Source organism: Anas acuta, chromosome 27, assembly GCF_963932015.1.
Source record: "Anas acuta chromosome 27, bAnaAcu1.1, whole genome shotgun sequence".
Taxonomy (NCBI): domain Eukaryota; kingdom Metazoa; phylum Chordata; class Aves; order Anseriformes; family Anatidae; genus Anas; species Anas acuta.
The window spans coordinates 861,281-888,524 of NC_089005.1; the positions used below are offsets into that span (position 1 = coordinate 861,281).

Below are 27,244 nucleotides of genomic sequence, written 5' to 3' on the forward strand. Positions count from 1 at the left end.
CGTGGCAAATTTGGCTCCCCGGGCTCCTCAGGACACAGCTTAAAATCATGGGAAACAAAGAGCAGTGCCTTTCTGCTGCTGCCTTCCTTGGCTTTGGGGACTCGTAAGTTCCCTTCAAGCGTGAAGGATGGAAACTTCCTCGCACACAGAGAAAAGAGTTCCGAGTTTTCTGCAATAGCAGGACTCCAGGAGCTGGGGCTTTTAATGAGGACGATTTTCCTGAGATCTGCCTTGTGAGAACTGGCTGCCCCGAGCCCAGCAGCAACCTGCAGCTGCTCCAGGCCATCTCCGGAGCTCCCCGACGTGCTCAGTCCGAGTGGCCTTTGCTGGAGACCCGAAATACCACTTTGTCACCGTTCCTCCGGTATTAATATAGACACTTTGAACACTGGATTATTCTGTCCACCCCCTTTAGACTAAATCTGCCTTGGAAAACAAATGACCCTATTGGGCTCAAAATGCTCCCGCAGCTGACTCCATAATGAGCTGTTTATTATAGTTCCCATAAGTGAAATCCATTAAGTCTGACAGAAATGCAGCTAAAGTTTACATTCAGCATCCGTTTGAGGGGAGTTCTGGGCCTGAATTAAATTTGCCCCTTCCCTCCTCCACCCCAGCAAAGCCATACACGATACTTAAATGAATTTTCCATCATTATTTTCCAGAAGAATAGCGCTGAACTTTACTGGGCCCTGGCTGATTTGGCAAGTTGTCCAACTTGCCTGCTATAAGTCAATTTTTTCTCCCTTCCAGTGTCAGTTTTCAGTCTTGAAAACTTGAAAGGAAGAAAGGTGGCTTAGGGATGACATTGTTCTTTAAATCTTAGTCAGAAGCAAGCCATTTGATTTTTTTTAGCGCCCTTCAAGATTAATATTGGTGCAATGGTGTTACTATTACAGCTGGCTGAAAAATGGAGTTTCCATTGTATAAGAAGTTCTGAGGTTCCTCCTAAGAATAATTGTCCCAAATTTAGACAGAAAGCCAGTGTCTGTTACTGCGCTATAACCAAAACAATTAATCTTTTTTCTGGTGTATCAATTATAACATGACCTTAATACCAAACAGCGAAGTCAAAATGAAAGATTTGGGGATTTTAAAAGCAAAATGTTTTCATAGCTTTTAGGAAACAGTTAAACAAAACCTGCGTGTTAGCACGGAACATTTTTATGCATTGAATCATCGGTTTTCAACAGAAAAGCATTCCAGGTACATCCTTCTAATCAGCCTTCATTATTGCTTGCGAGCACCGCCTAATGAAGCACAGGGCTGGCGGTGTTTCCAGCTCCAGAAGCAGGGAGGAAAAAGGGAATTGTGAGCAACAGCAAAGGGCACGGATAGGAGGAGCAGAAGGGAACAGGAGAGAACACACAGGACAGAAGGGGCAATGGGGATGGGAGATAAAACCCCTGAGCCGATGGCACGACTCCCCTTGCCTTTAGCAGTGCCGAGGGCAGGCGTCCTCACCATGGGCTGCCGAGTGAAGGCTCCCAGGGAGCTCGGGAGCTCCCCAGTACCTGCAGGAGCAGCAGCCTCAGCACCCTTCCCCTCTGCAGAAAAGGTTTGGAGGCGAGGAGAGCGTCGCCCCGCTTCCCCCGCGGAAGGGAGAGGAGTCTTTCATACTCCAAATGGCTCCGCAGGCTGGAAATCGCAGTGATTGTACAAACCCTGCCATGAGTGGCTGATTGACCTTGGGAAAAGTACTTCATACCTCTGCAGATTGTAATCAGGTAATATCTGTGAAGTGCTCTGAAGTCTTTGGACAGAGAATGTTGTAAGATGATCCCAAAGGCAATAAAAAAGGGAGAGCTGCTGTCCAGCAATACACAGAACTGTATCCTCGAAATTACATTTCCTTCCTCCCCTCTCCTCCTCCTCCAAACGTGGCACCGATTTGTCAAGTCTGGACAGATAATCCAGAGGTGTGTGCGCCTGCTTTATCACCAGGAATGCCTGTATCACACGAGCAGAGGGTGGTAAATAGGTTTCAATTAACACAGATGAATCCAAAGGATGCTTGATGGTCATATTTTGTAAATCTAGCAAGAAAAGAGTAATTTCTGTACAGTTGTGTGTGGTATGTGTGCAAGCAGGAGGGACTGTCTGCATTAGCATATAAATGCATTTAAAGTGAGACAAATACTGGTGGTTTTGGCAAGCTGGATACCTCTGGAATCACAAATGTAAACTGTTTAGAAAAGGAAACATTTCTGTTTAAACGTAAGGAAAAGGCGGCTTTGGAAGGTAAACATCCTCCCAGAGAAGTAATCACTTTCGGAACTCGTGCGGCTTGTTGGGGCGCTGGGAGGTGGCTCACGAGCTGGGGGTGGCACCTTGGGCACCCACAGCTGCACCGAGGGGCTCAATAAAACCAGAATCACCAGTGTAAACGCTCACTTCTGATGGGGGAGATCTCTTAGGACTGTAAACTCATCAAGGGTTGGGCCACTTCTTTGGTATGTGCTTGTACAGATCCCGCTGCTGAGGGCTTACCCGCGCCAAGTGCAGCAAAAGCGGCGCTAGGAGTAAGGAGGTTGCAGAAGTCCTAAGTGAGCAGTGACCCAAACTTCTCTCTCCGCTTGGAAAACTTCAATGTAGAATAGGGCCTATTCTGTAAGGCAAGTTACCTATTTAAAACCCTGCGCTACTTGGCTTCACAACATGCTTATGTGCAAAAAAATAATATCTACACGAAAAGAACCACGGCACAGCCCCAGCGAGGCCCCAGGTCCGCACGTGAGCTCCTTGCATGCACTTCATGCGCTGCCAGCCGTGATGGAAGCCCAGCTTTGTTAACACGCCAAGGAGATGAACAGACACAGATTGTCCACTCACGCACGACCCCGGTGCAATAACAGCAAGTTTGTCCAAATAGTCAAGATTTTGTCTGTTCATCACCAGGGTTTGTTTTGGAAACAGCTGTTAGTCTGTGCGGTAAAACATAAGATGGAAAGTGTCACAGGAATGTGGTTGTCATGTGAAACCTTTCCTAGGAATGGCAAGGAGATTTATATTTTGCATTTGGTTTTAATTTGATGCATATGGCTGTAGATGCCTGAGATTGGGGAATGGCACTCGCAGCCAGAACGCATTTTTCAGGGGATGGCTCGCGGCCTAATACAGAAGGAGCGCGCCCCGCAGCCGCAGCACCCACCACGAGCCAGCACAGGACCAACTCCTGCCACCCAGGACTCTGCTCCACACGGGGGTCCCCTCGGTGCCACATCGGCCACCCACCACCTCTTGGAGCCAGGTCCCAGGCTCTTCCACTCCTGCGCCCTCTCTTGGCCCTGTGATGCTCGCCCGGAGCAGCCTGAGCCCCTGGGATGGGTGCCCTCGTTAAGGGGTGCCCCCGTTAAGGGGTGCCCCCCTCACCCTGGCTCCCAAAAAACAAGGAGCACACCTCGGTTGCAATGTTCCCACCCGCTCAACGTTGGTCGTTGCTTCTTTAGTAGCATTTTTAAAAACTGTTTTCCAGCTATTCCATGACCTGGTTTGGCCAGGGGTGCGATTAGCAGGCAGGCTATGTGGGATTAGGAGTTTAAATGCTTTTCCTTCCCTCCCTGCTTTGCTTTTGGGAAAAAACAAGCAAAACAAACACAAACAAAACCAAACCAGATGTGGCCTGTGTGCTGAAAACAGAGAGCGCTCCAGTGCTCGGGGGGAATCTCACAAGTGGCCACGGAGATAAAACAAGGCTGGACTTGTAAAATGGAGGCTGGTGCTGTGTGGGGCAGCAACGAGGGGTGAGAAGAGGATCTCGTCTTCAAAGAACTGGAGAAATGTGATGCAATGCCTTCAAAAGAAAGGAGGGGGAGAGAGGGAGAGCAATGCAGGGAATGCCACAAAAGTCATGTAGGCAAGAGCCTGCAGCTGGCTGAGTTTGAAAACAAATGATTTTAATCAGCTGCTATTCAACTACTGTCAGTTCTGATTTACTGTGTTCAGCCAATTAAGGTTTGGGGGAGGTTCAGGGGTTAGGAGGTGAGAAACAAAAGCACGTTGTGGGAGGAGAGGAACACCACAACAAGAACAGGGCTGGGGCTCTCTGAGCTGGATAAGCCACTGGTGTGGTATCAGCCTCCCCTGCACAGCCCGGCAAGGAGCCCTCTTTCCACGCAGCAGGGCTGTTTTTCAGAGCCTCCTTTGCTCATGCCTTCAGCAGAGGCATCCAGCCAGGGCCAGAATTAACAATACTGGAGGTGATGGGGATGTCTGTTCTCATGGGAACCCACGTGCAGCGGGGTTTTGAAAGCCCCAGCTATGCGGCAGCACATCGGGCACGACCATGCGGGCACCAGCAGCACAAATGGCCAGCTGGTGGAGATGGTTCCCCCAAAAACGTGCCCTTAAGCTCTGCCACTCTCGAGCAAAGCAAATTGCTTCCATAAGCTGAAAATGACAACATGACTTGAGGTATCTTCCCCCCTCCTGGATCATGACTAATAGATTCAAGGCAAACAGTTCCGGTAGGGCTGTGATATGAGCTTTCCACAATTAATTAGTGCAGCTAAGTACCAAGCAATGAAGAAAATTAAAAAGAAAAACCATCTTCCCATGTACAGAGATATCTGGGTATTTGCACAACTCCCACCTTAGTGGCAGATAATAGTCTGGAGTCTTTGATCCTATAATAACTCTCTGAACTATTAGTATTGTGAAAACGCTCCCAGGCTTTGGCTCGCAGCGCTGCCTACTCCGAGGATATGGCATGCAGAACAAATGTCTCCCTGTGTCCCGCAGATTACGGTCGGGAGGTCCTGTTTACCCTGAGATCTATAGTTTCACTCATACCAGAATCGTGTCACCGTGCTGTCTTTGTTCCTCCTATTTAGCACTTTGATTTGTGCAGCTCTGCTAAGAATCTCCCTTGCAGCTTGTTGACTTATCACTCATCCCCGTGAGTTCCCATTCTCTCTTCTCCTGACAGCTTTGCCTAATGTACTTATTCATTCAATTTAAATAAATCGAACACGGGCCTATGACAGCCGATAAGTGAGTCACACAAGAACAAACAGAAAGGAAGCACTGCAAATAGTCAAATGTCAAGTAGGAATGGAAAACTGTCCCTACAGCTTCAGCGAACCTTAGATGTCTAATATTTATGGCCAATTGATGTCATTAGAAAGTAAATAAGCCCTCTTATGCTGCATTACAAAAGATTAACTGCAAGCAATGGAGTTTAAATAGCACAGATAAGTGCAGATGGAAATAAACCTGTTTAAAGCTGGAAATATTTGCTGAACCTCCTTGCTGCTTTTAAGATAATTGATCTCTGTATATCTGTATTGAATCTCACCATAAAAGCTTTGAAACGTCTTCTGGCAAAGCCGAGCTCACTTGTGACTCAACCTCGCCTTATCTCTCCGGATTGCAGAGGATTTTTTCATTTCTCAGCACGCTGGGTGGGGAGCACGCGGCCGGTGTCAGCACATCCCGAGATGCTCCGGGCCGGGTCGCTCACCCTCTGCTGGGGACCAGACCCGCGAGCAGCCCCTCCGAGCGGGTGTGGACGTCTCCACCTCGCTGCCATTCGCCCAGCTTCAAAGGATGTCAGAGAAACAAATTGTCTCTCAGATTATTGAAGCGTGCTCCAGCTGAGGATCTTTGGAAACAGCCCCGCACGACAGATATTAATGAGTTACATTTTGCTGATAAGGAATGCGCAAGAGAGAGAGAGAGAGAGAGGAGGGATTTACTCGGGAGTTTGGCTTTGCAGTGCCTGCAATGATCTCTCCCATGCAGGGTGATGCTTGTTCTGGTGCCAAAACACACTTGTGGAGGGCTGAGGGTCACCGTGCCAAGAGGCACCCATGGGTGCACGGGCACCGGGTGGCCGGAGAGCTGCGGAGGGCTCCAGGGTGCAGGGGGAGGCCCAGCCACGCCGAGCACAGCTGTGCCTCTGCCTACAGTGCGTGTGTGCCGCGTCTGTGCGAGGCTGAGGAGGCCGGGAGAGGGAGGACCCGTGGCCAAACCCATAAGTCAAGCGCCGAAGACAACTGCAAGAGCCCACCCCGAGGTCCCCGTGCCCTCCGCGGCTGCCCGCCGGGCACCATCTGCAGCTGGACTCCGCGCCAAGTCGGCGCTGCACCGCTTCCCCGCTGCAGAAACATTTATTTGATCCTACAACATTGCTTTCAAGATGATTAATCTTTGCCCGGCTGTGTGTTTAGGCTCTCCATAAAGGCAGGTGCATGTGTTCATGTGCTGCTGCTGTCAGGGCTGTTAATGTAAGCGTCTGTTTTACAGCCCAATTGACAGCCGTATTGTTCTGGCAGGGTTACAGCTCTGACATGTGGAATCAATCTTTTTAACCTGTCAATTAATCAGTGGGCAGCTGTCAGCCCAGCTGAAAGGCCTGAAGGACAGTGCCCTTTCAATGGATTATACTGGATGCTCAGTGGAGTAAAATTGAACGCTTCAGTTTCGAGAAGCTCTCCCTGCATTCAGAGCGGTGCTCGGCCTCGCTTTTACTGCGGGCCCTGCTGCTGTGCTCAGGAGCTGGAAGAGACCCCTCTGAAACAAGCACAGCACGGCTGAACAGCTCCTGGGAGCACGGCCGGGCTGGGGAAGGTCTCCCAGACCCAAAACCGCTTTCGAGGGGCATCCAGGGAGCAGATGGATCCCAAGCCCGGGATGCAGCAGCCCGGTTCCTGCTTGCAGCCCTGGTTGTGTCTCCAGCCTGGGGCAAGCCCCTCGGGCTCAGCTATGGGTGAGTTTTCCTGGAGTAAGTGATCCTGCCACTGCTACCCTGCCACAGCTTCCCGCGCCACGCAGCTGGCCCAGAACAACGGGAGCTGCTCCGGGCAATTTCCTTCTGCCTCCAATTTCCTCCAGGGGTTGGCCTCCCACGCCATTTCCTTGCAATTTCCATGGATCTTTCCCATACCAATGGTTAAAAAGAGTATTCGAGGGAACCGACACTGGTCCGTAACAGTCTCCCCTTTCTTAAATTGGGATTCTCTCTACCACCTTCGGAGCAGATGCTGGGAGCCAGACAGAAAATATCCTCCCAGAGTGACTTGGAGTGGCCAAGGTCCCCTGGCACCAAGCAGCTCAGAGAGGAAACAAAAGCATAACCTTGAAAATAGCTGCATTTCCCCAGTCCCTTCAGCCTAATGTACTGTGGTGCTAGTTGAGCGGCCACTAATTTGATTCATATGAGAAGCTTGACCTTATTCCACCAAGTGTTTTCCAGCCTGGATTTCTCTAACTGCTTGTTTATAGAGAGTATATGGAGCATTTTATGTTTTTTCAGCTGTTTAGGAACTTGATTTTTTAAGGCAGTCCCAGGAGAGCAGGGTACAAGTCCCTGCCTCCCCCTGCCTTCCCAGCCACCAGGGTGCCCACGCCACCTTCCCTTGGCTGGTGCTGGGAAAGGAGAGGGGATAATTTATTTGGTGGCTGCATCATTACGTGGAGGTGACTCCCAGCGCTATTATCTTTGCTTAGCACAAGCAGGGAGCAGTTAGCGCTCTCTGGGTCATCTGTCTTAGGATCAAAAAGCTATGGAGACACAGAAAAGCTCTTCTCAAACCTTAATCTCCCAGCACCATCATTTTCTCAGCCGAGGATGGGCAGGGGCCTGGGTGCCAGTGCCTCCCGTGATGATTTTAGATGATTGATCTTTCTGAACTGCTTTTTCCTTGCTTGCCACACAGCCGTGGATAGATTAAACATTTATAGATTATCCCTGTGTCAGATGGCTTTGGACAATTAGTCACAAGCTAAGGAGTACTCTGGTGGTTTTCAGCAAGGGGAAAACATTAAGGTAATCAGGAGTTTGCAGCTCCGGATGCCAATCAAGCAACAATGGATGGCAAATTGTAAGGTGGGAGACAGGCGCTGACCATTTGTATAGAACGCCGGGGATAATTTGCTGCAGGGTCCTGGGGAAACCTGCACAGAGAGCAGTCTGAGGTTGTCAGGACTTTGACAAAAGCACAATAGCTCCTTCAGAGGAAAGTTGGATGCCAATGAATGGCACGCGTGAGAGCAGGCTGCGCAGGGGGGAGATGTGCAATGAGAGCAGGGCTGGAGACAAGCCTCAGGAGGGCACTGGCTCCCAGCCCTCTCCGAGCAGCCTCCCGTTCTCACTTGATTTATTCTCACATTGCACTGCAGGAAATAGAGAAATATTATCTCCTGTTTACCACTGCGAGCTGAGATTAAGCACCCTGTCCAAGGTCACGGAGCGCCTCGGTAGCACCGAGGAATTGGAAGCGAGCTCCTGAGCCCCGTACCCGGGCTCCTGCTCCCCCAGCAGGGCCTGGAGAGCTCCCGGCAGCCCCCCGATGAACGACACCAAGGCACGGTAAATAGCAATTGAAATATTTCCATCTCAGGCCCTGTTATATAAAGCAGCGAGACTAAGCACCAAATGCATCCTAATTTGCACCTGACTCTCTTTTAATCAAATTGAGCTTTCAGCCTTAATCCTAAACGGTGCTTTTCAGAAAGGATTGCAGGAAGGTTATTCACCAGGAGGAGCAGGAGCTCGGGGAAGTCCTTAGCACCTCTTCCTCGGGTAGGGAGGAGGGAGGTGGCCCAGCTCAGCCCTGCCCTGCTGCAGCGCTCCCCAAGTACACCCCACCTGCGGGGGCACCAAGGGTCTTGGGGGACTCGGGGTCTGTCCCCGTAGCTCCCAGAACTTGTGGGAGAACCCAGACCCCTTGGCTGGCCCCACAGGGGACTGAGGCAGGGGCTGCACGCAGGGGTTCCCAGCTCTGCCCTCTGCTCCTTTCCACCCCAAGACTTACACCTTGGAGTAAAATCCTCACCAACAGCTTTCTCCTGCCTCTACGCCGCTGACTTGGATGGAGTTGTACCTACAGATAATTCAGACGCCAGACATCCTCATTCCAGCCACAGAAATAGGAGGATTTTAAGGTGAAATTGGCAGATCAAAGTGAGTTTACAGAGCTCCTTTAAACAAATTTTTACAATAATAATTTCTCGGCGCAGTGTCTGCAATAAAAAGACAATAGATTAGATAGCCATAGAGTGAGCCCGCGGTTGTAAATCACTCGCAGGGCCTCGGCGCTGCTTTGCAAGCATCCTGCACTCTGCCTCGCATGGTTTATGGTGTCATCCGAGTCCCAGAATCCCCAGAGTGAATTACAGCCTTGCAGGCAGCGGGTGGCCATCTATTATCCTACATGTAAACAGGTATTCAAATAGCAGCTTCAGAGCCTTCTCCTTGGCATTTAATCATGCCTGTAATCTAACCCCAGTCCTTGCCAAGGTCACAGCTCTGATTGCTCTTTCTCCAGCACTGCAGGTTTCAGCCGGCAGCAGTGACAGCCTCAGACAAGCTGATTGTCCCCCAAATTAACTCTGATGCTCTGTGCAGAATAATTCAGTAGCAACATCTTCTAATCACCAACCTGGAACCTGCCTCCATCCCCACGGCCCTAGGAGCCTCCCGGGAAAGCTGTGGCTGCTCAGAGGTGTGCAGTCCCCGTGGTTCGGGCACAGCAGCCCCAAACCCCATTCCCTGGCCCCATCAGCCACGCTCAGCCCTCTGCCCCCAGCTAGAAGGGGCTCTGGTCCTGGGTGGCCAACCCCAGGCTTTCCAAACCGCTTTTTTGGAGTAACACGGCCAGAAACACAGGCTCTGACCATGGGCATGTTCTGCTTCTTCCCTCGTGCCTCAGTTTCTCTCCCAGGAAGGGGGACAGAGCTCACAGGTACCCACATGCAGCACAGAGCATCACACGGCAGCACAGACACCAACACATCCCGATCCTGCCCCGTGCTGAGCTGAAGCCGATGAGATTTGAAGGTGCTCAGCGAAGCCTTTTAAAGGACCGGGTCCTTGAAGCGTGGTCAATAATCGGTTCATCCTCCTCCCTACTTCTCTTTCCCCCGTGCTGCCTCTCTGAGAAGCAGCTGAGAAATTCCTCAGTCACCGGCCAACTCGCAGGCAGTAAATCTGCAGAATATAAAGATGATTTTCATTTCCATTGGGCTACTCTATTTTTCTCTCTAAATATTTCAGGGGAGCTCGATTCATGGCTTCTCCTTTGGTGTTAAAAGAAAATAATAATAATTTTTTATTTAAAAGGTAGAGAGCAAAGCCCCGAGCACTGGGGCCCTCTGTATTGTGTTTCAAATGGTTCCCAGCTTCATTACTAGCTCTAAGCAAGTTCTGTATACATCACCTAGTTTAATTCAGCAATATCATCAGTGTCAATGGGTATCCAGCGGCTGCCGGCTATTGGTCATCTGGACCTGACACAAACTCAATAAATACTCCATAACCCCTGACAGCCGCTAGCAGATTAGCCCGAAATGAACGATTGCACAACCAACACCTGCTGAACCAAATCACCGCGGTGACTGATGGGCCTGTACCGAGCTCTGACCACAAGTGAGATCAGGGGAAGAATGATTTTATACTTTAAGAAAAGAATTAGAGATGGTGGCTGGAGTGATTGGAAAACCTTCACGAGGCTTCTCACTCCTTCCTGCCTCCCCCTGCCATGCCGAAAGCCGTCAGCGCTCCGGCTGCGGCGCGCTGCACGCTGCGAGCTGACCACGAGTTCAACAACAGCAGCGGCTTTTATTATTCCATACATTATTTATGTCACCATCAGCAGCTTTATTTCACGTCCTAGCATATTATTGCTGTAAATTATTATTTTAAACTCTTTGGTGGGACTTTAACCACCGCTCAGAAACAAGCGCTTATTTAAAGGTAACACTTTGCAAATGCTTCAGGAGCTCGCGGTGAGCCAGCCCCTGAGCCTCCACCGGTATTTTCAGAGGCTTGTAAAGTTTTCAGCCTCCAGAAAAACCTCAGGTCACATCCACAGGCTGAAACCCCAGCAAAGAGGAGCTAACCATGGGCAGCTTGGAGCTCCTGGCAGCTGCTCTTTCAGTGCCTCGGTTTCCCCATAAGCCGGTCAAGAAATATTAAAGAAATATTACTGTCTGCTGCTGATCCTCTTCTCCAAAATTAGGCTTTTTTTTTTTTTTTTTTTTGGCATGACTGCTTTCCCTATGTCATCTCAGGAGTCATTCTGCAGCAGAAGAAACAATCTGGTGCAGAACCTGGGCTGACTCGAAGCCTTCCAACCGTGCCGCAGGGAGCCCTGCCTTCCCCCCGCCCTGCAGCCCGTGTGGCTGGGGGGTGCTGAGCCCCCCAAATTCCCCGAGCCCGGACCTCAGCCTGTGCTTCCCAGCACCCGGCCCTCGCCCGAGATGGGCCCTGCGAACGGGTGGATAATAGCCCGGCTTGTTTTATCATGTTCGTTTCTGTCTGCTCAGAATCTGTCATCGTTTTCACTACCCGGAATAGCTGTCACTCCAGTTTTGGCTCTAGCACCCTGTTTTGATTCCAGCCCTTATCGAGTTTATCTAGAATCCTTCTGCTCATTTAAAAGAAAAAAGAAAAAAAAAAAAAAAAACACCCAAAAAAATCTCTCATTGAAAGTGCTTTTAGGAGTTTGTCTGAGTCGGATCCCAAAAAGCCCTGCGTGGGTTTGATGCACTCCAGCCTAATTGCTGTCCCCAGATTTGAAGAGCTGTCTGCATTAGGGGCCCGCCAAAGTCTTTCAGAGTAATGTGATTTGCTGGAGAGCCGCGGTGTAGGTTTGCAAAAACACTGATGCTCCCGCTGCCAGCTTAAATCAGATACCAGCCTGACCTCAGAAAGCAGTGTCTTTTCCTATAAATTTTGGCATCACATTGAGTTACATCATTCGTGCTGCATTATGTGCTGTTACAGGCAAGAAGTCACGCAAGTTAATGTGGCATCTGGCTGGAATTTAAAGGCGAATGCACAGGGCTGCAAAACCCAAGCCCACCTTTGCCCTCGGACACCTGTGGCTGCTCCTTGCCCACGGCCTGGGGAGCGCTGCTCGAGCGGGACAGGGATTTGTTTCTTTGCAGGTAGAAGCCCTCCTATTTACACCCAAAAGACTTTTATTTATTTTTTTTTTTTACACAGCCCTCGCCCCCCCCTTTCTTTTTTTGACAAGGAAGACGAACAGTAATTCTTCATCTTTTGGAGGCAGAAGCCTGCTGACTAGAGCTCCATCTGGGGGCACCATCTGGGGATGCTACCAGCGAGCAGCGAGCGCGAGCACGCTGCGGGGAGGAGGTGGGCGACGTGGGGGGACCCCGCTGGTCACCCTATGGCCCCCGTTGGTCCCACTGCCAAACAGCTCCGCACCGGGGCAGGAGGTGCCTCCAGACCACACCAGGGCTGTGTGAGGACATATGTGCTTCCCCAAACCCTATTTATTCACAGCCTCACACTTTGAGGTTCATGCAGGGCGCACGCAGGCACACCCGTGCATGGGAGGACATGCAGTGGGTCATGCGCCCCTGTGCTTGGCCAGGCTGTCCTCACGAGACCCAAATTATTCCCTTGCCCTCCCATGTACCATTAGAGCAATGTGATGCTCTGGTGTGCCCAGGAGCAGAAAAGCAACGGGGTGGTAACTCCGGGCCCCCTCTGCTCCCTGGGGTCATGGCACGCCGAGGCTCCCCAGGTAGAGGCAGCCCCCGCACTGCTGCCGCCGGGCAGCCCTCGGAGCGAGCAGAGCGATCACGGCTCACAAGTGTGCACTTCTCTCATTCCTGCTTAATTTGCTCCTAGCTGCTTTACAGAGCCCCTCACCAATTAACCAATTAGTAGCTAATTTAATTTGCTCTATCAGGACTGCAGCCCACGGTGGATGTGTGAAGCTCTGCTTGCCAGCCACCGGCGCTGCTCCAGCCCGCTGCACAGCACCCCGGGCACCCCAAAATGAGGCAACCCAAACCCCAGCTGCTTCCCACATCCCTCCCCTGATGGATCTGAGACAAAACTTCCCTCAGACGAGGCACCTGCCTCCCAGATCTCACCTCGGGGAGATGCTGAAGCACAGACAAGCCACAAGTGTGCGTTAGGCTGCAAAACCTGGTCCAGCCTGAAGAGGAGGACGGGCATTTCAGGGCTGGGTTTGTCATGGTGCCGTTGTGGTGTTGTTGAGTTTTGTTCTTTTCTTTGAAGAGAGCTGGAAGCAGCAGCTGCTGAGCTTTTTGCTTAATGTTGAACAATGATAAAATGTTTCATGTTGGTATGGTAAAGCTTTCTGAGTCACCTCCCTGTATTTAATTACAATTTTTAGGCCGTGTTAAATTACAGATTTCATTATTTTCTACAAGTTCTATCTGTTCGTTTTAATACAGGGGAAAAGAAACAGTTGGGATTGCTCTGAGTAACACAGGACAAACAGGTAGGGAGACAGACACAGGCATCTGTGCGCAAACCATTTTGAGATTTTTGCAGAAAAGAAGATCAGTTTTCTGTTCTGGCTTGAATCTAACCAAAACCTCAGGGATGTGGTACAAATACTGATGATTTTCAGCAGCAGAGCTCCACAGCACTTTTGTATGAGCTTCAGGAACCAGACAGTTCCTGGAAAAGCCTGGAAAACCCTTGGCACTACCCATGCCACTTGCATCAGAGCTGGGGTTATCCCAGGAAGAAGCTCTTCTGCGAGACGCTACCAATCCCACTCATACGCCTGGTGCAGCACCCCTGGGTACAGGAGCAGCCCTTTAACAGCTCTGCTCCTGGCTCAGAGCAGGTCCTGGGGACCAAAGCATCACCTGAGACCTTCCAGCAGACCTTCCTTCATGGACCTGCCACGGGGGAACACCGGGATCTTGGAGACACAGCGGGATGGGGAAGAGACGGCAGGCAGGGAGGGAACAGAGCACGGGTTATGAAGTGCCTGGTGAAAAACTACGAGTGAGTGGCTACATTTTCTCTCTACCAGGCTCTGCCTTAAAAGAGTTTTTCACTATAATTGTAATTGATGTTTTCCCTCGTCCTTGTAAAATGGTTTAGTGGTTTGGAAATGATTTAAAGGAGGAATAAATATGCAAAAGCGGAGCAGGTTTCTGTCAGACTGAACTCCTTTCTCTGCAGATGGACTGCAAGGCACCTTGCACAGATCAATAGCTGTAGGGAACAAATAATTTTGTCTAGCTTATGTGACATCCTCCCAACATTTCTGATCTAACACTAACCCAGCCAAAGCATATAGAGTGGCGTAGGTGTTTCGTTAGATCAATTCCAGGCCAGCACTGTTGGAAACATACAGGGGAGTGTTGGGTTCTGTCTGCTGGCCTCAAGAACAAAGCTGTATTCATATTGGCTTTTATTTTTCAGCTAGTAGAGACAGCTAACGAGTGAGTGTGATTATATACATCCACACTGACTCACAGGTTTCACCTACGTGCTTTAAAAGCTGGCTAAAAGTCCTGCCCCCCATTGCTGACCCAAGGGATGTTCCCACAGAATAAACCGGAGGAGAATCCAACCATTTGGCATCCAGTTCACAGGGGACAAGGGGAAGGGACAGTTTAAGGACCAGTTTACCCAGAAAATACCTCTGACTGCCTGTAGGCTTAGCTGCAGATAGTAAAAAAAAAAAACAAACAAAAAACATTGCATGCTTCTAAAGAAGGCCATTTTCCAGCTTTTAGGAGCCAAGATCACATTAATAAAGTCCTCTGGCCCATGTTGAGTTCCTGAGATTGAGCAGAAGCAGGCAACCCAGAGATCCCAGGTGCCACCAAAAGACCCCACAGAATGACTGGGACCATCCCCTCACGAGCAGGATCCCACAAGCAGATCCCTGGATGAGAGCAGGCGGGTGGCTGGCGGGCTGCGTGCCTATGGAAATGAGGATATTAATGAAGCCGAGTTTGTAATGGGATGGAATTTATTGTGCAATTAACAATGTTATGGCACCCAGTGCCTTGGATGGGTGTCTCTTTTGTTTTAAATCTAAATAAATAACTAAATTAATGCTACTGTCCCTAGATTTTTTTTTGTAGCATGGCCAAGGCCGAAGCAATTTACTAAAAATAATGAGAGTGGCTCACCAAAGACCAGCAAGACTCGTGAGACAGCTCCACGGGGTTATATTTACAAACGGATATCTTCCAGATGTCACGGTGATTGGTGGTGCACGCCGACCAGGAGAGGAGAGAAAATAAGTCTGGAGCCGGTCCCTGGCCCCACCGCAGAGAGCAGGCTGCCCCCAAAATCCCTGCCTGGAAATGCCCTCCAGACACACCACCTCTATGCAAAATGACTTCTCGGGAAAAAATCAGAGCTAGGCCCGAGATGTTGTTGTTGTTATTATTATTATTCTTTTAAAAAGTTACTTCTGAAGACCGCTGTGCTGGTGACATTCCCTTCAAACCGCAATAACTAACCTGTCACAGCCTACAAACGCTGACAATACAGCACCGTGTGGGGCTGACTTAATAAACCTCATTTACATTCATTTTGATTCGCTCAGGCATTGAAAAACATTTCACGGGGAAAAAGAAATAAGTAGGAACCTCTCCAAGCTGACATGATGTTTGCTGATATGATACGAACGGACTTAATAGCAGCACGTATGAGAACATGCATTCCTTACAATATTTGCAAATGGGCTTCTTTTTATTTACTTGCAAATGTTTTCTTTTTTTTTCCCTCTTTTGTGCTGGTGCCACTTGTGCTGTGGAAGCTGTGCCGTGACCGTGGCACCACCACGGGGCAGGATGGGCTGCTCGTCCCATGGGACAGGGGCTGATCCTCGCTGCAGTTTTCATATTTGTTGATCCAGATCTGAGGCTCTGCTCCCCTCGTGTCCCTTTCAGAGTTACCCTGCCAGCTGGTTTTCCTGAGACCAGGATGTTTTCCAGCCTTTTTGGGGGTGAAGGCCCCTGGGGGTCCTGCTTTTGGGACCTGGTGGCTCACCTACATCAGGCTGAGCTCAGCCCTACAGCTGCCAGCAGACCCACGGGTACAGCCGAGCCTGTGTCAAGGGTGGCAAGTGGCCTCTCCAGCTGCTTTGAACCAAACGGGGTTGCTGAGCCCTCAGCCGGAGTTTTGGAATCCTTCCAGAGCTGCATTTCTTCATGGTTTGTGTATCCCTTTCCATAAACTCCTGGTGTGCCTCGCATCCCTTTCTTCTTAGTCTGTGCTGCGCCGCCCAGCAGCACGCTCCCATTCCTGCCGCAAACGGGTTACTGGGAGTTTACTGGGAGCTGTGCTGCAGCCTGCACAGCGCTGGAGAAGCCCTCCAGGGAAAGTCAAGAGCATGAATCACAAACGGGCTAAAAGTTTATCTTACCTTGAAGAGTGATAAACACACAAGGCATGGTGTTTTTGTTATTTCTGCTGAGCTTTTTCCTGCTGACATTGGTTTAAAATAAGTTCCTCTTGATTTACATCTGTCTAAGATCAGAATGAAACAGAACAAGTTTTAGCAGAATGGGATTCTGCAGATGAACACATGGGGCTCATTTGGTTTCTCTTATCTGATTTGCATCACAGGGAGACAGTTTAATTTCAAGCACTGGCCCTGAGCAACTGAGAACAGGGAAAAAAGCCTGAAAAAGTATCACAATCAAGCAAGTCAGTGAGGTATGCGGAGCTGGGAAACTATCCACAGGTGCTGGAAAGGAAAAAAAACAACACCATGATAGAAAATATAATGCCTAGTGGCAAGGACTGCAGGGCGTGCAGCCCAGTGGCACTTAGGAGTGACCCTGGCCGCTGAGTTTCTGGGGGGATGCTGAGGAGCTGCAGCTTCCCCATCGTGTGCCCGTGCTGGAGCCTGGAAGGCAGCGAGGCCACGTCGTGCAGGAAGGAAAACACCAACACTTCAGGAAAACACCAACACGTCTGTGCTGGGAGGGCACGGCGGCACCAGGACACGAGGTGTGGGGTTTAAGGGATTCCCTGCATCACACCTTTTTTTTTGCACAGCACGATGGATTCACACTATCTCGGTGTGATTTAGCCCCTGTTTAGCCATATTTATCCCCTATTTAGCCCCTGTAGCCCGTTCAGCCTTCACACAGGTACCACATCCTGGATCCAGCCTCACAGCCCGAGCAGAGCCGGGGGCCACCGCTCGCCTCCCTGCCCCTCGGCAGCATCAGCCTGCGGTCAGTGGTGGCTGCCCGGTTTTCAGCCTCCGAGATGTTTTCAGTCAAACACCCCGAGGTGCCTCTCCTCTCCCTCTTCCCCCGCCGCCACCTCCTCCAGACCCGGGCAAATTGACAAAGCAACAGGAGAGAGAAAATTGAGTTGTATCATTCCCCCTTGGGGAGTCTCACTTTGCTGCCTGTATTTGAAAGCGCTCATTTCCTACATCTCTTGATGAGAGCTCCTATCGACCGGTGACCCCTAAATGCCTATGCTGATCAATAGTCCCCAGCATCTTATTGACACGTCTATCGACAGCTCTCCCCACGCAGGCAGGCGGCCACGGCTCCTCCAGGAACAGGGACGGCTCCGACCGGTATCGACACCGTGCGTGGAAGTTTACTTAGCACCAGGGAAGATGCATCTGTGAGGCAGCCGGTACATCTCCCGATGGTTTCAGAGCAGCTGCCTTATCAGGGAGCAGAGATCCCTTTGCACGGAGGCAGCACTGCCCTGCAATGAACCCGCAGCTGCTGCCCAGGCTCTGGGTGCCTTGAGGTGCGCGGGCTGCAGAGCTCGGCTGGGGTAGATGGGCAACCCCTTCCTGGCTCTATCAGACTCTGCACCATACTCCTGATAGGAACTAGTATTTCAGTCAAGATTTGGTTAACAGCCTGCCAGGAATTCTCTCCTCCTCTGCCCCAGCTCACCCATTCTCCTTTCCTCCCAAGCACCTCTAATCCTTGGTGATCACACATTCCCTGCAAGGGGCAAAAGCTCAAGCACCCAAATTCCCATCATCTCCTGGACACAAGCAAGGAGCCCTTCCTAAAAGCACCAAAATTCTGGGTTCCTTCCCCAGCAGCCAGAATCCAGCACCCCGTGGTTCTGCTCGTGATGCTCCGGCACATCTCAGCCCTGCTCCAGGCGCAGCAGCACCACGTGGAGCTTGCAGCAAAGCCTCCCGGCACACGCCTTCGCAGCCCACCGCTCATCCAGGCGAGGAGCAGAGGGGGAAAAAAATGAAAGAATATTGAACTTCTAATGCACTGTAATTACCAAATGATCCTATCTCAGAAGCAATGGGGCCCCATGGGATTTATTGCTGTATTAACAGTGGTTTTCCATTGCATTACTTAATGAATAATGTCTAGGCTAATAGCACACCAAAAAAAAAGAACAACTCCAGTGTAATTATTATTTCTTCTAATGCAGCCACTTCTTACATAAATACCCATCTCTCTTTATTGGGTTGCTGTTTAAAAAAATGTTTCCTATTAAATTGCCATCGGCACAAGGCATATATTATCAGGCATATATTATCATTATTATTTTTACTTTTGCTACACGAGGGTTTCCCCGATGCTTTTGCAGACCTAACCGACCACTGGGCTCCCACCCGCACCCCCGGTGCCACCCTCGGCTCCACGACCCGGGTTCTCAAAAAGCTGCAGGGACCTCAGCTGTGCAAACAGCCGAGCCTCTGTTTATTTTGGTAGCCTCACAAAATATTTATGGAGAGTTATTCGAGCAGAAAGGCTGAATGGAGATCATTGCAATGTGTCAAATTAAAGAGTGCTTAATGCCGCCTAATCTCCTGGTAATTACTGTTGTGGCAGCGGATGGCATTAGAGCCGGGTAAGAAAGCTAATGATAGTCAGATAGGAGCCTGGCTGGGTGTCAGCACGAGGCGGGCAGAGAGCTGGCTTCTGTCAGCCCACAGCTCCAACAAGTGGGTCTCTTTCTGGACAGACAGATCAAGGGACCGCTCGCCTTTCTGCAGCATCCTCGAGGGCGAGCAGTTATCTGTGCACTGGCACCAGCAGGACACACCAAAAGCAGGTGTCACAGCCAGGCACTGCCTATTTCGGAGGGGCCAGCCGTGCCGCAGGGAGCTCACCATCAATTAAAACAAAGCAGGCAAGGAAGCTTTATCATCTCCATTGTAGAGCAGGGGACTTTAAATACCCAGAGACTGAGAGACCCACCCAGCAAATAATAAGAAATGCTACTCGGAGCTGCTGATGCTCATCTAAACTTTGCAGAGTTTGTGTCGTGCTAATTACTGGGGCTGTGTCTGATTAGCTCTGGAATCGCTCGGGGATTGCTGTGCCTACATGGGCACCCCGCACACATCACGGCTGGGGTTGGAGCGTCGAAGCCACCCACCTGCAGGCCAAGAGGGAGCTCGGTACTTACAGCCTGCCTGGCTTTTGTCCTTGGTGGGGTCAGCAGCAAGCAGAGAAGAAAAAGGGAGACTGCTTTGATGGGTTTTGGAGGTGCAAGCTGGACCAGCATACGCAGAGTTATATATTTAGAGGTACCTAATAGTTACTGGAGACATTTCCACGTAAACACCCATGTTGTTCCTTAAGGACCCTTCTTTCTCTGTTTAATCACAAGCCTGGTTTCACAACAGCAAGCCCATTGCCTGGGCAACGAGCTGTGATGTCAGGAGTCAGTTCCGACATCTTCGGGGAAATGAACAGGAGCAGCTGATGAACCCTGGAGCAAGAGAGTTGTGTTTTGATGCCAACTACTTAGTGCTGCACTCAGAGAGCTCTCAGATGCACAGCCCGAGCATCTTCGGAGCAGTTTCCAGGCAGAATAATGTGATTCAGCATTTCCCCACCACCAGTAGCTCCCAGCACCATGATGTCCAAGGTAGGGAAGGGCTCAACCCAAGCCATGGGGTCTGTTGGGTGCTTTTTGTGTGCGTGCAGTGTCGATGCTGTGATTACACACACTGGTGAGGCAGGGGACAGAAGCACAAGGCACACAGGATGAAGACGTTTCATGCATTTGTGTAAGTGTGAGAGCCTGCAGGTGGGACACCCCTTGTCCAGCACCAGAAGACACTGAGAAGTGCTGCAACAGCACCTCAACCCCTTGCAAAAATAATAATAATAAAAAAATGACTATTTTGCTTGTACTGGTGCCTGCTTCTGGTGCCACCAGCTGCATGCTGGTGCCACCATCCATGGCAAACACCAAGCACCAGGGATGTTGGTGAGAGCCTCGGCACTGCCACGTCCCACTGGTGGGGGACAGGGCCTGGGAGCAGCCCCCAGGCTGGGGTGGGAGCCGAGGGGGATACGGGAAAGGGCTGGCTGAGGGGAGGGAGGGATGAGCCGGTCTGTTCCAGTTAGGGAGCTCAGCAAGCGCGAGGTTCATCATTAACTGTCAAACAGCGGTTTTAATCAGCCCTGCTCCTCGGCGGAAGATAGATTTAATATCAAGGCACATTTTCAGAGCCATTAGTTTAATTATGACAGGTGTCTGCAAACTGGATGGCTCCGCTTTCAAGCTATGAATGACAGCGCTTAATTCTCCGGGCCCACGGGGGCCACTAGGGTACTTTACAAAAATGAGTTTCCATTAAAGTGTAAGTGTTTCTTTCTTTCTTCTCCCCTTTCTTCTATTTTTTTCCCTTAAATATATAAATATATATTTCTCCCCTTCCGTTCTCTCTCCTCTCTGCATGCTTCAAACTGAGAGCTGATCAGAAAATTGCCCTTTAGTGCAAGGCAAAAATAATTTTCCTCTCCCATTAGGGCTTACATTACAGGTTAGGAAAGCTGTGCCCCACGTTCTCTGGTCAGATAGAAGCACAGCAATTTGCTGCTTAACCTTTCCATTACCCATCTGGCTTCAGCGTTTTCCCAATAAATAGGTAAATAACAAATAATGGAAGCTTCGGATGCCCACGGGATGCTGCTTCCCCCAAGCAGAGACCAAAAGCAGGTTGTGCGCCCCATCCAGGGCAGAGGACGAGGTTCCCAGAGGACCCCAAACTTTGCCACCCCCTGCCAGACAGCCAGGAGGGCTCGCTCTGCGAGACGTACCCAACAGGCTGAGTTCACTGCGAGGACCGGGTTATTTTGTGAGCCTAACTCCAGCTGGCCCCGTTATTTAGCACTCAGCTCGTGGAAGTGTTGCTGAGGAGCAGGACTCCGGGCTGGCTGCTTGAGAGCGAGGCAGCCAACGAAACTCACCCAGTCACATCTCTGGCACCCAGTCCGGGCCCCAACTGGAGAGACTTGTGATGGAAAGCTTCTTGCTGCCTGACTTGGCTTCTTACTGGGTGGGTGACAGGTGGGGTTACCGGTACCAAGTGGGACTTACATTTGCATTTAATGAAACTGAAGTACTTGGTGACGCTCCAGACACGAACAGCATTATAGTCCGGCTTGTAGAGGAAGAAGCAGAGGTAAGGAAAGGGGAGAGGACTTATTTAAGGGTTAGACCTCAAGTGCTGTGCTCAGAGCACCTGAGGAGCATTTCTGCAGCCCTCACGACACAGAATTTATCCAAACCAGGTTACTGCAGAGCTTCACCCACGTGCCCCAGCCTTGCTCTGCTGCTTGTTGGTGTCAGCACCTTCGCCGTGCAGCTCAAAGCTTTCTCAGCAAGCACCCCTCTGCAGGGGAGCACCAGCCTGGCACGCTGCAGGGCTCCCTGGGCAGGCTTCAGGGTAGCACTGAGAGCTGTGCAGACCCCGCTGAGCTGCCAGCTCCCCAGCCAGCCTGGTTTGGGGCCTCTCAGTGAGAGCACAGCCCCAGATCAGGGCTCGTTGGCATGAGGAGCCCCCAAGGCCCTCGCCTCCAGCCTCTGCTCAGTCTGGAGTCTCTCCGAGTGTTTCTAAAAGGTCAAAAGGAAATATCACTTCTACTTTTCCCCGAGTCTGATTTTGAAATATTTAAGTCTCCAGCCAGCCCTAAACGCTGCTATTTCTTACTCCTAATTCACAAGGTCCCTCGTTATCCCCATGTGCCCATGACCTTTCCGTCATGTGTGCAGGAGCTGATGAATGCTAGTTAAGAGATGCCAAACTCACTCCACTGGTGAGACAAACCACACCAGTCTCAGACGGGGTCAGGGAAATCCCTCATCACCCAGCTTTTTTAGCACTGGTCTCTGCAAAGCAGGGCTATAGGGCAGGGACTTTGTGGCTGCACAGAAAGCACCCTCAGAGAACAGATGAGCCATCATCCTCCTCACCCACAGCAAGGTGAAAAGGGGCAGCTGGCACACAGGGCAGCACCTCGGTGACCTGGGGGCTGTCCCTAATCCTGCCTCTGCCTGTACTTACTTTTACCAGCTGTAAAGAGGAGACCAAACAGCTCATCTGCTTGGTCCTGGTATAAAAGCACAGCTCCAGGAGCCCACTGAGCTCTGCTGGCTCACACTCGTTCAGCATCCAGCAGAGATTCCTGGAGATCTGCAGACCTCAGGCACTGACAGAGGGCTAAAATCTCTCTGGACTTCCCTACATCCACTCATACAACAAACTTGTTCAAGTGAGGTTGCCAAAACTTCTGCGTGCAAAACAGGTCTAAGTCAACACTGGTATTCAATACTTAAAAACCCCTCTACAAGTCCATAAGGCTTTTTAAAAAGCATCTAGGTGATAGGGGAAACCCATCACAAACTGTTTTTAAATGGAAATCAGACACACATCACATGTAGGAGTTTTTGAACAGCCCTCCAGCATCCAGTCACCTCGCATGTCCGTAACGGCCCTGTAAACATGGCCTGTGGGTGCTAAACTGCAGAAAGCCGCTGGGATTTCATGGGAAAGAGACACATTCCTAAGATCCATGACCAAAGTTAACAGCAAACTCGATTCAATTTCTGCATGACTTTCCAATTCCTTTAAAAAAAATCATGAACAATGCGTTTCTCAAGGACACAGCCCCCCCGCCCCCTTCCTTTTCATCCTGCTTGGAAGTGCCTCTGCCTTTGTTCCTCCCCAGGAGGGGTCTGGCAGGTTCTAGCACAGGAGGGATCTGGGAGAAACAGCAGAAGTTATTTAAGTCCAAACACATAAAATTATACATATTCAAAACAAAGAGCATGGGAACTTGGCAGAAGGAGAGGGTGTCTAAGTTACCAAAGCAGCCATAACTCAAGAGCTGACAAATGATGTGGGTTTGAAATGACTATTTATTCTGGTATTTAATAATACAAATCCAGAGCGTGGAAACTACTACACAGCTACATCACATTGTCTTTAGTGCCTCCAAGTCACTGAGGGCTATAAGGACTGAGCACTGTTGTGGTTTATATAATTTAATGCCTTTCTTACAGTTTTTTTTTACTGCAGAAAAAAATAAAAATACACAATCAGCAAGGAAAGGGATTCCCTGGCTAGTTTCTAAGCTAGCTTTGTTTCGGAGACTTTGGAGCTTGGCAAGGCATTGAACAGTGCAGGGGGACCTGTGTCAGAGGAAGCCGACCAGCTCCCAGTCAATCCTCCTACCCCCACGTTGGAAATCACATCTCCAAAACTCCTCAGCTTTATAACGGAGCTGACTCCAGCTGGCAGCACCATGTACTTGCTCACCATGCGGTGGCAGCTCACCAGAGATCCAGCTGTGCGGAGCCACAGATGGCACAGGGGCTGGCACCGCACAGAGGGGATGCTCAGTTGTGCAAGTTCCTTACCCCACCAACAAAAAGAGTCATTTTACTGAGCTCCCACTGCAAAACGCCTGAAATCTGATGGTTAGAAGCTCAGAGGAGCTTTATTTATTTATTTTTTCCTGTTATTGTAGTGATGAGCCTGAGCGAGGGGGTTTGGATCTAGATTGAATCCAAGTTTTACTCTAATTTGTTGGTCCTTAATAGGCTGTGAAGCTTACCTTGAGCAGCAAGTGGGCAAACCGGGTGCTCTCACTACCGAGATCCTTCCTTCACTACCTTCCCATGCACATCAGTGACCTTCAGGGAAGCCTGGCCCCTTGGGAGTTTCTGGCCTGATTTTGTAGGACTAAAAGGTGGTGATTTGACCTTAAAATGCCATTTCAGGTGCTTGGTGCAGTCTCAGCTACCCCACAAGATGTGCAGAGGACAGCATGTTCCCCTGCCCTACACCTAGGCAGAGGCATTATTTCAGGTTCCCCTGGAACAAGTCAAATGTAAAACAACAGCCTGGGCTCACAGGCTGCTGCCTGCTTTCCCCTCCCTGCACATTCATTAGGCTTTTTGTGTTTTAAATGCAATCCAGACTATAGAGTAGCATATTTCTATTTTTCGAGTGAATAATGTTGTAATGACTAATTGCTACAGAAATTCACCTCTTCGTCTAATAAACCCAGTCCAATTGACTGGGGAAAGGAATCTATTGTTTTAAAGTGTGCAATAATGGGAAAAAAAGATTTTATGGCTCTCCGTGACCTTTAAAAGGAAACTCAGAAAGCGGCCGGACAAAGCAAATACAGAAGGGTGCCTAGGAAGAAGCTGTCTGCAGTGGGGGTCTTTCTGTATAAGATGGATTTTTTTTTAAATTCAGGTAAAGATTCTCATGCTCACTACATAGGAAACAGCCCCAGTGAGAAGAAATAGCCTTAAAAAAAGGGCAGTATGCTTGCTGGTTGCTGCAGGCTGAGAACAGCTTCAGTTCAACTGCAAATTAAACATACAATGAACAATGCCCAAATCAATATGGTTTGACTTTGGTTTGGAGAGGAGATGATGGATTCAGTTTCCTTTCCTTAACCCGTTCTCAAGCCTGCTGTCAGTGAGTTTGCAGATTGTTCCCAGACGTGCTGCAGAGTCTGGTACTGGTCCAGTAGGGAAGGGAGCCCAGCAGAGCCCCTCGTTCAGCACTGATCCACACCCAGTGCAGGCTGGGGGGAGGAACAGATACAGGGGGGTCAGGACAGACATTCAGAGAGGACTCACAAAGCTCGTCACAGATGACCACGTATCACAAAGCCCTCGGCACCCAGTAGCTCACACCACATCCATGCAGCCTGCATAGGTAACCAGATCACAGCTAGCACAAAGCTACAAATCTCTGACCCTCCTCAGAAAAAAACAAACACCTGAAATCGTGCTGTTTGGAGTCCCATTGTCACAGCAGGGTGCTGCCCTTCTGACAAGGGCTCCAGGGAAGGGATGCCAAAATCCCAGTGCTGCCTGCTGCCCACCAACACTTCCCCATGGCTGGGAGCCACCAGACCCTACCAGCTCCCTCGGGAGGCTGGCTGCTGACAGAGCCCATCCAAATCCAGAGGTAATAAATAAAGGCATATTAATGCCCCCAGCAAGTGATGAAGCAGTTGGATTTATACCCCTTCACATCAAGGGCTGTCAGAGAAGCACACCGTGCTCATCACAAGTCATTTTACGTGAGGTCAGTGCAACACCCAGCCCTCACTGATGCTGGGTTGGATTAACACAGGGCTTAGGCACCACTCGAGTCCCACTTTAGCCCTCCGAGTGGAAACCCTGTTTGCTTTTGGTACAGGAGGAATTTTACCCAGAGACTTCACGCTGACTGACAGCCAGCTGGGTACTCGCTGCCACAAGAAAAGTAAATAACACAAAGCAAAACTGGTTGTCACTTTGCAAAGTGCTATTAACAACCCAAAGTAGAAACCACTAACTGCTGTTGTGGAGAGCCACTGAAGGAACAAGTCAATGTGTTTGTTTGTTTCCTTCACCTTAAATGCTTCGAAGAATCACGAGAGGAACAGTATTTCAATTGTGAACTATCCAACCTTCAAATGCATTACCCCAGGAGAAGACCAGCACTAACATCTCTGCACAGCCATCACAAAGAAATAGTCACAGCCCCCAGGACCTGAGAGATGCTCTGAGCACGCTTACTTTTTGGCTGGGAGAGCTACTGAAATCCACATGAAAGATGCACCAGATTCATGTCAATTAAAGGAATATTCCAGAACATTTGTGAATTATCTGTTCCAAGGCAGTGAACCCTTCTTCCTTTCATCTTCTCCATAGAGAAAACATGTAGTAGAGCTACAGAAATTATCAGCTGTACCATGAAAAAATAACCTCCCAGGACTACAGCAAGCACGAGGAAATGCAGTTTCTCTCCAGCACTGTTTCCTCAAGCCCAAGAAGGTGGGGAATTGAGGGGTTAGAAGTCAGGCAGGGTGGTGTTAACCCCGAGCCACTCACCAAACCCCATGCACCGTTCCAGCAGAGGATTTTGTACTGGCTTTGTGCAGATTGAGGTTGCTGAGCACTGAACATACGGTGCTGGGGGAGACACCACCCAGATGGGATGCTGAAGCAGGGGCAGGTGCTGCTCAGCCACGTGCTGCTCAGGGTGGCAGAGATTTTTGTTCTGGAGGGGGAAAAAAGGGACCCACAGGGGGCCACAGAGGACCCCCTGTCCCTGCTCTGACTGCAGGGAGAGCCTTGGGCACCCCTAACCTCTCGCCTGCAACATGCACAGGTACAGGAGAACTCAAGACTGTCACAGACACCAGGCTAGTGGAACAAAGCCCGAAAATCCCTAATGGCTTCAAGCAAACACAGCCCCATGTTTACTATTTCTGCAGTACCTCATTATTTAAGCCAAAACACATGATTTTAAGACAGCTGACTCAGGGCTTTTAGTGCTTGGGGTTGCTAACACCGTATGTGCACAAATGCTTTTCAGAGGTTCTGATCACCTGCAATTCACACCAAATTGTGGGTAGCTAGCACTAAAAACAGCAAGCCTGTAATTTTATATGCAGTTGCTATTTTACTTCCCGCTTTCTGTTGTGACCTTGATATTTTTGTGGTCCCAGATAGATGCAGCAAATGGAAAAAAACATTATTTTGCTCCCATGCAAAGCTGTTTCATCTCAGAAGAGGTGGTGAATTTTTATGCCCGGTGGCAAACACACAACCCGTAATCCAAAGTAAGTGTTACCTGTGGCAGACAGGCTTCTGCAGCAGCACAGGGACACGCTCCCTCGGAGAAACTGGCAGGAATTTTCTTAAGGTCAAGCTCTGGCTCCAGCAGGGACGATACCAGATTTTACAGGCTGGCAACCAGTCACCTTGTTGCTATTCAGAGCAATACGAGCTCGTTCATTTGTCTCTCACTGTAGTTAAAAAGAAAATAAAGAAAAAGACACATCAACACAACTACAAAGAGCAGCTCTCTAGAAAGCAAGCTACAATATATAGGTTACAGTTTCCTGCTAAAACAAATCCCCTCACAGTATGATTTCATAGGCCATGCTAATTATTTTTAGGGCAAGCATAATAAAACCCAGGTGATTTGCCTTTAGCAATTTCTTCTTATCTTCACACAGCTCCGGATCATTTACCCACATGGCAAGCAATTACAATGAGCCCTGCAGTTCTTAACAGACATCTTTTGTCGAAACCCGGCAAGAGTACACAAAGGTTAATATGCTTCTGCACTACAGAAATCTGGGCATTGTCTTGTGGGTTGTAAGACGTGCTGGTGACATGCTGAATTCAGCTGATTTACAAGATCAGCAAAACAGAAGGTTTTCCCACCGGGAGCCTTCTCCTAACTATTTCCTCACCGGGATGTTG

General features: G+C 49.8%; 1 protein-coding gene across 6 annotated transcripts in view; it reads right to left on the reverse strand.

Annotated features, from left to right (window-relative positions):
- The window catches only part of KCNU1 (potassium calcium-activated channel subfamily U member 1), a 202,777-nt gene that overhangs the window by 23,978 nt on the left and 151,555 nt on the right, over window positions 1-27,244 (reverse strand). For 5 of the 6 annotated variants that reach the window (XM_068662331.1, XM_068662330.1, XM_068662326.1 and 2 more), the window contains one exon: window positions 26,607-26,781. The gene's annotated coding sequence lies outside the window, so the exon portion shown is untranslated. Of the gene's footprint in view, window positions 1-22,864; window positions 24,562-26,606; window positions 26,782-27,244 lie in introns of those variants that run through there. The other variant, XM_068662329.1, reaches the window with a different exon arrangement.